The following is a 10,368-nucleotide window of genomic DNA, read 5'->3' on the forward strand; positions in this document are numbered from 1 at the left end:
TTCTTCACAAATTTAGAGACCTATTTATAGAATTTCTTTGAAAATAATCCAAAAATAAATACATCATTACACACATCATCACACACTAATTTTCAATATTTACAACTCTTATTTTCAATATCAATAATTTAACTCTTTATTTTCAACAATTTCTATAATGTTCACAAACCATAAATTTACACTTGAAAAATCCTTAATCATTCCATCACCACAGTTAACTCAATTATATTCTCTCCTGATCTATTCACAATATGCACTCAAAATATAACGAAAACCAATAACCTCACACTTTGCTTAAACTGGTTAATGTGTGACTCAATATTCTAGTAGGCTTCGAAGTCTCTCGATCGAAAGTTGGCTCATTCTTGGAACATTTTCTCCATGCCTAAGCCCCAACATAAGCGACACATCCCGCGACGAATTCCCTCCACCGCCCACCGAACTCACCCATTCCCACCACGCAGTCGCCTGGCACCACCATGTGTTTTCCAGTCGAATTTGAACCATGACCATGCAGATTAATGGTTTTTCTCGAAGGGTCTTTTCTGCTGCATTGATCTCCAATCTTGTGCTCCCTGATGAGGATATCGAAGTCTGTGCTGTGTCTTGTACCTCTTCCTCAAACTCTTTTTTGTACATCTCTTCAACCATGGGCTTCCATAGACGAACCCTTGCATTTATGAACCAGTTGGAAACCTGGAAAATGCATAAATTCAGTTCTGTGATCTGTAATAAATTATTTTGTTGCAGTATATATTGGATTCACTTCATTCAGTAATTAGTGCACCATACATATAATTACAGGCACTTTGTCTCTATATGTAAGAATCTTGAATCTTAAATTTACAGTGAAGGAATTTAATTTGTCTGCCTGCCAACATTTTCTAGTCCAATTTAATACACCAAGCCTCTGTGTAGTTTAAAGAATAGACAAAGGATTTGATAAAATTATCTTAACTCATCCTTGTTTGGTTTGATTTTTAAGATCCATGATTACTCCACTACTTGTCTGATTATTTATCTGGCCTCCTTGATGTGAGAGTTCATCTTCTTCCAACAATTTCCTTATATACCCTTATATTTATACACTATTTTACAATTTTTGAATATGAACTTATCAAAGCATTAATATTAATTGTCATTTTCGGAAAAACAAAAAAAAAATCATCAATATTGTTGAGATATTATTTTATTAAAAATTTTAAAATAAAATTTTAAATTAATATCCATGAAATTCTAATATAAATTAAATATTTATAAAAAAATTATTTATATAAATTAACTCAATTTGTGTTTCTAATTTATTTTTTATTTCTGGATCATCACTATGATGAAAAAATAAAAAAAAATGCAGATTAGTTGAGTAAAATCATGAATCTAACCACCGATAACATGAACCGAAATTGAAACTTACAAGATACCGGACGAAAAATCTAAATTCCCCTTGGAACTTTTTTACCTCAGTTGAAGCACGTCAGAACTATATGGAAGTAAATCAGAATTGATCTTGAAATTTCAACAGTGGGAGACCATCAAGCTCAAAATAAAGGGCCACGAGATTAGGCTTATATCCATGGTTTCTCTATTAAGTATAGGTTTTATCTCCATTCTCCCAAACACACTACATGATACAAGGGCATACATACATACATATACTAATAAACAAATGTGGTATCATTCTATGTAGGCACAGTATGGATTCAAAAACCAATGTGAAAATGAAACATCGTTTTCGCAGATATATGGCACATCGATTTTGACGCCAAAATACGTAATGAGTACCTGATTTTTAGATAAACCGGTCTGTCGGGACAACAAATGTTTGTCTGCTTCACTTGGGTACCTGATCAGACAAAAATATAATGTTTCATGGATGTTATGCAGGCATATATCTATATAATAATTGAAGGGATCTAACGGGAAAATCTTCAAAATTATTTCTAATTAATGTATTACTTATCGGACTTATGTTCACTTCAGAGTGGATAATTATTTCTCGGTTAGAAAACTTTACTTAATTCTTTACAGAAGTCTTCCAATTTTAAGTTAACATCGTATGTCTTCACTGATTGCTAGTTTCTAACTCACCCCCTAACGATATCTATTTTTCTGAAATAGTTTATACATTTTTAAGCTGGAAAATTTTATTTTTTTTTCTATAATTTATATGTTTTTCATTTTTAATCTTATTTTCGGTCAATTTACGATATTAATCCACTAATCTGATTTTTTTTTTTCAATTTCAGCATTTTTCATCAGAGCTAGCACTGATGTGGTACCGGAAAATGATGATATGTTCCAATGAAAAAACTAAAACTGAAAAAATACAGATAGTATATTAAGATCATGAATTGATACGACCAAAAGTTTTAAAGAAATGCAATTTATATGACAAAAATGTCGTTTCCCTTTTTAAGTTTCATAACAAAGAGGATAGAAAAACAAACTATATGTGGATCTCTCATTGCTACTTCTATGCTCACTCTTTAATCTTTTTTAAGCAACATAAAACTTTCAGTGATGTTTGATTCAGAAGCACCCTTTCACACTAAAATTTCGACCAAAGTTCAATGTCGGTCCGACCGACATCTAATTGATTAGGGAAGTACTCCATTAATCTCGGTCCCCACGGAGGGACAATATATAATTCGTAAAACTAATGTTGGAATGATCAGTCTATATATTACATATGTTATATGTAGCTTTCAGAACTAATTGATGAATCTAGCCACCCAAGAGGCCGGTAAAAATTCTAAACATCCATGATCTAGATAGGATCTAACTGGACATGTAACGTTAGATAAAAACAACATGATGCAACCATTACACAAGGTAAGAAAACACACTGCTTTATTTGGAAAACTCTTGATGGGTGAAAAGAAAAAAATACCCAAGAGCAAAGGAGAGAATTCATTATATCAGAAAATGAGTACAAAATTGAAAAGAATTCGGGTCACAAACTCTAACAGGACAGATAGCAGATGGCAACTAGAATCAGAAACGATTGTGAAATCATTTCTAAATAATATTTTTAAGAAAACAGTCAAGGCATATATGTGCATGTGTGTGTATCTACACTATATTATAAGAATGATCACTTCAAAATTGCAATTACCACCCTTATTTTTAATTAATTTACTAATTATTCATTTGATAACATATCTAACAAAAATGAAAATTACTCATAAAAGTAGAAAACATATTTTTCCAACTACTTAAAATAATTTTTTTTAGCTAACTATCCCGAATATATAACATGATAAGAAAATTTAAGAAAAAAATAAAGAAGTCGGGAGCCCTTGTAAAACAAGGAGCAAAAAAAATAAAATACAAAAGAAACAAAGATAATGTCAAATTCCCAAATTCCACCACTAAAAGATGTTTAACATAAAAAAATTATAAGCACGCAACTTGTGTATGAATGATCGCTAGTATATATAATGAAACATCAATAATATATATAATAAAAACATTAAAATTTGAGAAGTCGGCTACATGAATACTAGTTCAATAATATATATAATAAAAATGTGTCGTTAAATATATTTTAGTAACTAATTTGATCATATTACAAAACTAGAATCATAATTAAAAACATAATAAAAATTGGAAACTATGTTTTGAAAATGAATTTGCACACTTTCACCTAAATTTTCAGGTTGGATACGTCATAAATAGCACCCCTTGTCTTGTATATGGATAAACAAAGTGGTGTTTATCATATATAGCTAACAAATCAAGGTTCCTAACAGAGAGATCTTCAATTTGTGAAAAACATCCTATCAGACAGACACCATTCCCAACTTATATAAAATGTCTGTTGGCATTTGTTTGTTTGTTTGCATGCATATGCGATCAAATCAAATAGAAACGGAAAGGAAAAAAGAGAGAGAGAGAGAGATGAAGAGTATATACGGATGTAGGAAATGCTCAAAAAGCCATGATCTCAGAATGTTGACAGATCTCTCAGGCAATCCTCTTTGGGGTCTCCAAGATTCAGGATCCAGCATTCCCATATGCTCAATTGCCTTTTGTTGCCTATGTTTTTGTTCAAGAATTTTCAGTCTTGGTGTTTCCCCTTTAGTGAACCCACTCCCTCCTTTTACATGTTTCTCCCCTAAAGCTTCACAAATCAGCCTCAGTTCCCCTATTATGGCATCCTTCATGCATCGGAAATGCCGTGACATCGCCTTCTGAGCGAGCCCCGTGTATGCATATGCCGCCCCTTGCCCGATTATATCGTCGAATGAGTTCACTATTGCTTGCATTTGTTCAAAGTATTCAGTGTATCTGGCATCCACCTGACATATATTATAATGCAATATCAAGTTTTACAATTGGTAAAAATAATGCAGTTAAATTTTTCAAAATTTATGCAGCGGCACACACGCGCACACACAATATATATATAAAAAGAAGCAAAATCAATGGTAACTTTTTAACAATCCCCTTGTCAACAATTATTCCAACTTGCACTTTATCTATGGCAGTCAAATAAGTTTAGCTCTCAACAATGACAACACACAAGCCATCATCTCACTAAGTGCGCTCGGCTATACGGATCTTCCTACGCCATTGTGCTATATATATCACCTATCATATATATCATCAACTATATTTAGATAAAACATATTATGTTTATTTGATCAAGCTATAGCGATTGCATCAAAAGCAATAAGTTTTTTTTTGCTATACATCACTCAACACTAAGTTTAACATAATCTTTCAATATTCATATCGTATAGACAATCCGCACAATCTAGCAGGATGGGATGTAGGAGCGTTGGTTTTATCACGCAATTCTTTAATATTGTTCAATTTGTTGATCTTAAAGAAAATTGACTGATGAGTTAGTTGTTAAATGATGAAGTTCTAATTGTTTGATGAGGACCTTTTTTTTTTCTCTTTTTAATCAAATCCTGACAACAATTCACCACCATGCATTATTTAAAACCTCTGATTCAATAATTATTCAGAAATAATCAAGTGAAAATATGGTCCCCAATGAAGCACAGACATTATATTTTGCTTGACCGGAAAAATATGTAAACAATTCTATAATCTTGATTGGATTCCCAGCTACTATAATGGAGGCATGCCGACTATATGCTCAACATGTACCCCAAACTATAGTCTGTCATGCCAAAAATACTAGATCGAATTGATACTTCGTCAAAAAATTATTCAGCATTAAAATGATTTCATTTGTATATAATGAGATTGTCCCTAAGAATTTTATTTGAGTTTTATAGTAAGTGTTACTTTTGGTGAGATATTAGCATGTACCATGTACCATGTATAGATAGATAGATATGTATCGATAGATAGATAGATAGATACCTCATCAAGCATTGAAAGTAGCTTAATTTTCTTTCTATGGTGTCCAGTCCTCTCAGCAGGGGATAAAGGATGTCGATCCTTGGACGAGGATGGTGGATCCAAGATCGAATTAGGGTTTCTCCCTACTTTCTTGAACTGCTCTCTTCCAACACAGCAGAATTCTTCCAGCAACTCTTGTGCAGCCCTCAAGTATCTCGAATTCCTTAGGCCGGTAGTAATTCTAGCAGATTCTTTGAAGCCGAAATATATTTGATTCTGATCATGATGATGATCTGATAGTAACATTCTCGGAGAATGGAAGAGAATTTGGTTAGTCCCAAGATTGTGGAATCCATATGTATGGCTTGAAGGTCCTAAAATTTCACGATTATGGCAGTAGAGCTCCCCATGTCCTATTCTTAATTTCTTGAATTTGGTGTCGTCCATGTTAGTTAAAGATGAAGATAAAGACAAAGAAAGACCATGCCCTTCTAAGATTCTTCCCGATCTCAAGGTTCCGGTTTCGGCCCTATTGCTGCTCGGGATCCAAGTAAATTGAGACGGAGGAGTTTCGGATGCTGTACCAGAACTAGTGAATGGAAACCCTTGAAGATGAAAGTTGTCTGATGAACTGGGAATAAACTTTTGAAGAGACAGCTGCAAAAAGAAATTATTGATTCTAGTGGTCTGAATTTTGATGATTGCATTTGTAAGGTTACAACAATAATTGGTGGCTTTCTTTTATGAAAATTACCACATCTGCAGGCGCATTTATTGCCGCAAGTTCCTGTTTTCGAGGCCAATAGAAACTAGCCTGGATCTGATCATCCAACAAGTCGGAGGCAGTTATTTGCCACTGCATCAACCCTCCAGTGCCGCCATAAATGGCCGGTGGCTGCAGTCGGCCGCTTAAATTATCCATTTGGGATGAAGGCTCGAATTTCTGCGCTTGTATAAACCAATTAATCACCTTGCTGCTTGCCTACTATAAATCTTCCAATGCATTCGAGAAGTTACTCGTGAAGTCCTTGAAAAAATGAAAATTAGAGGCTAAAAAACCTAATTTTCTTATAACTTTTGGGGGGATTTCTTTTCTTTTAAGATTTGAAGGCAAGTATTATTGTAGGTAATTGAACATAAGCTTCTGATTCAACAGCATGACGGCCTGCTTATGTGGGGCCGCTTATAAATCTAGTCTTCAACCTGATCAGTTACACCAAAAGAAATCAAAGATCAGTATTTTCACAAAGTTAAAAGAAACTAATTTTCTTGAAAACTAAGTCAAGTGGGTCGATCCTTTTCTCTCCCTCAGTCATATATTTCTGCTTAATTTATCGAAAACTACTTATGAACCTGTAAGATATAGGAGGAACCTATGTATGACTATGAACGAATCGAATCGAGGAGGCATCTTTTTCTTTGATAAACCTGATAGAGAAGTTAACTGGGATGTGTTTGATCCTTAATGCATCGATGTTGGTTTACAAATCTTGAGGAAACAGTTGCTCGTATTGGACAATAGAAAAGCTGGAGAGAAGGGATAATGAAAGGAGAGGAGAAAAAGAAGCTCTCACTCCCTCACTTCACTTTCACCAAACTTTCCACGTATTATAAATACAAGTTTTACCATTTCTGACCTGTGATAGCTTTTATTTATGCTAAACAGGAAAGATGAGAATTCGTGAAATTCGACACAATTAGAAACCCGTTGAAGGTATCTTAAATGATTTTATTTACGGATATGAGTTCTCGAAAAAGAGGAGATTCCTAATATTTACAGATATGAGTTACAGAGGAAAAGGTGGTAGGAGAAAACTCCTTAATATTATCGCTCGGCATGGAAAATAGAGGCTTATAAACTAGAATATTTCTAGTTCATCAGCCAGTAATACTGAGCAAAATGATTCATTATTCAATGAATTTCAAAAATTTTTGAAACAGAAAATTAATGCAGATAACTCTCAGTCTCAAACATAATATGCTAATATTATTAAAGATGATGAAGGTGATTCAGCTTTATATATAGAGTCAAAATATCGATATTTAATTCTTCTTATAGAAGAAAAAGATATCTAATGGGAAAAAACTACATGAACTATCATGAAAAGATATTTAACCAATATATCATATGTATATGGTTCATATAAACAAAGAGGATTTTATGAAAATATTCTCTTATCAACTAAGAGTGTGAAAATAACTCACTTTTATAATAATATTCAACAAAAAAGAAGTTATAATTTCTCTAAGTTTATTATCAAAAAGATTGTATCTATTGAAGAACGAGGTATATCTCCATTAGTTGAAAAAAAGTTTTATTCCCAAAGTCATCAAATGAATTTTAAATTTAAATTTTGGGATTATATTGAGAGTTTTAATAAAACTATATTTTATGAAAACGAAAAAAGAAAACATACATAATTTTTAAAAATCTGTAAAAATGTTTCTCATTACCCATTTCCTAGTTGGTTTTTAACATGATGGAAAATATTTGGTCCATCTGCAAAAATTTTAGAGGTTTTTATAAAAAAAAATGAATACTTGGTTAAACTTCCCCAAGTATTAAAAAATCATGATTTTCAGAACATTGGATTGATGGTAAGACTTTATGTCTGTTCTTTATGGAATTTGAAATTCAATTAATGGATATGGAGATGACAACTAGAATTTGATTATACTGATGAAGGCATTCCTTGCTATGGGGGGTTAGTTCCACAAAATTTTGGGACAAATTATTAAGAGATGACCCTGACACAGGAAAGCTAAAATTTTTAATTTTATATCAGAAAATTTTTAATAATCAACAAGATAAAGAACATGATTCAATGAGTCCTTTCAAACTTCTTACTCAGAAATATTTTGATATTTATTCTAAAGAAAAAAATGATTGAAGTCTACATTTAAGAAATGAAGAAAGATCTTTATAAGAATATTGAATGTTCTGACTCCAAATCGGTAAATCTATGACATCTTAATCAAGTGAAAATCAATTTATGCATCTAATGTAGATGCAAAATGCTCAAGACCCAGAGGAAGATATTCCCAATTTTTCTCATATTAGTGATATTTTTGAAAATTTAAAAAATTCAATAAAAGATAATATTAAAGATGATTAGGATATTCATCTTTAATAAAGCTGGTGGAATATCACAATAGACTTTTGATTTTTGTAGCCATGTTACTATTTACCTTTATAAAGCATTGTACTATCTATATTTTTAGTTGGAATCCGGGGTTTGATGTCCGGCTCTTCCATCTATATATAGGTTGTATTGTGTTCTTAGAAGGACGCGGTCGAGTTTGCTCCCCTCTATTCCTTCTCTGTAAACAACTCTTCTTACGAATTAAATAAAAGCTTCAAGTTCTAAATACAACTTTGCAAGTTTGCTTTATCATTTATTTTGTTTTTATTTATTGTTTTTAATTTTATATTTCAAGAGATTAGCCTAAATGACAGGCTAAAATATTTGTGTTAAATCATTACTTTACTATGACATGATCTATATTTATTTGTAACTTGGAATAAAATTGAAATAATAAAAGATTTATTTGAGTTTTAGAATTCGATGTATGTTGAGGATCGAAGTTGAGTTTAGAGGGGGGTGAATAAACTCTACTCGTTCTTCTTTCTCCTTCGATGAGGCACTAAAATCCTGTTAGAGATGGTAGTTTATCTTGTGCGTATACCTTCACCTAGATTACAATAATACGCGCGGAAACAATCTGATGAAGTAGTAGAAAAACAATAATAACAGTAGACAGCAGTTGTTTATGGAAGTTCGAAGATGAAATCTTCTACGTCTCCCCTTCTTCTGTTTCTAGAAGGTATAACTAAAAGACTTTGGTTATTACAGTACAACTCTTGTACACACCCACTTCAGAAGGACTTACACCTCAGCCTACTAAAACTCTTAGTTACTCGACTCACAAATAATGTGATACACAAAGTTCTGAAAAGACTCTTTTCAGATTACAATCTCTTTCTGATAAATTATGTATTTTAAAAGATTGTGAAGAATGTAAGAATCAGTAGCACAAGATGATCTTCAAAAGATCAGATATTTTTCTATGAAGCGTGTGCTACTTTTCTTTGTGTTGAATTCTAAGTGATCAAGGAATTTCGAGGTTGTCTGTTGAGTAAAAGCTTTGATCCTTGAAAAGATATTATGCGTAGTATGTTGTCCGTGTAAGGATTTGTTCCATGAATATATAAGCGACTGAGTTCAACGTTCATAATCAGAAGATGTCTTCAGATCACTGATAGAATCAGCTTTATTACCAAAAATGGTTCCTGCAGAAAGCTATAACACAATCAGTTCTGTTTTATACTAAACTTGGTAAAGTGCATTAAATGACTCCGTATAGTATTTAATGCTGCAATTAATACTAGTACTTGGAGCTTTAACGGTAACATTTAAAGTAGTCACGTTAGGCAATATCTTCTACTGGTTCTGTTTTTCTATCCTTTCTACTGCTTTTGTTTTGCAAGACCAGTAGCTTCTGATCTCTAGTTAGTCTATTGTTTTCTTAAAGAGTGCTGCTGGTCTGCTGGTTTTTATTTACATCGCCACAATTAAATTCATGTCTATCAATTTCCCCCTTTGTGGTGATGCCAAAACCTAAACAGTAGGAAAGCGTTGAATAACAGATAATCATGTGGCAAAAGGATAAAATCAATAAAGTAACAAAGTAAATTATCAATCAGTTCTAATGTCCCTGTAAATGATTTCTTCATCTTGAGGATCCTGAAATCTTCTATCTGAAGGTTCAGCCTCTGATTGCCTTAGAGCTTCTGATGGATCTCTTCTTTCTTCCCCTTTTTGGCATCAGCGGCAACCACATGGGCCAAGAGGTCATCCTTTCTTCCAGACAGATTCTGAATGCCATTGGTTAGCATCTTCAGATACGGAGCTTGAGTAGAGATGCGATCATTCAGAGTAGTGAGAGATTGATTTTGAGAATCAATCTTGGCATCCATAACTTCCATGGAGGTGGAAAATGATCGAATGAGATTATCATGCTCGTTGAGTCGATTGAGTATATCATCTT

The 10,368-nt window shown here is 32.8% G+C and overlaps 1 pseudogene; it reads right to left on the reverse strand.

The window, feature by feature from the left end:
- Positions 1-133: 133 nt before the first annotated feature.
- On the reverse strand, positions 134-6,931 carry LOC140827274 (BEL1-like homeodomain protein 4; annotated as a pseudogene).
- Positions 6,932-10,368: the final 3,437 nt, after the last annotated feature.

The sequence above is a fragment of the Primulina eburnea genome, chromosome 3 (genome assembly GCF_022965805.1).
Source record: "Primulina eburnea isolate SZY01 chromosome 3, ASM2296580v1, whole genome shotgun sequence".
Lineage (NCBI taxonomy): Eukaryota > Viridiplantae > Streptophyta > Magnoliopsida > Lamiales > Gesneriaceae > Primulina > Primulina eburnea.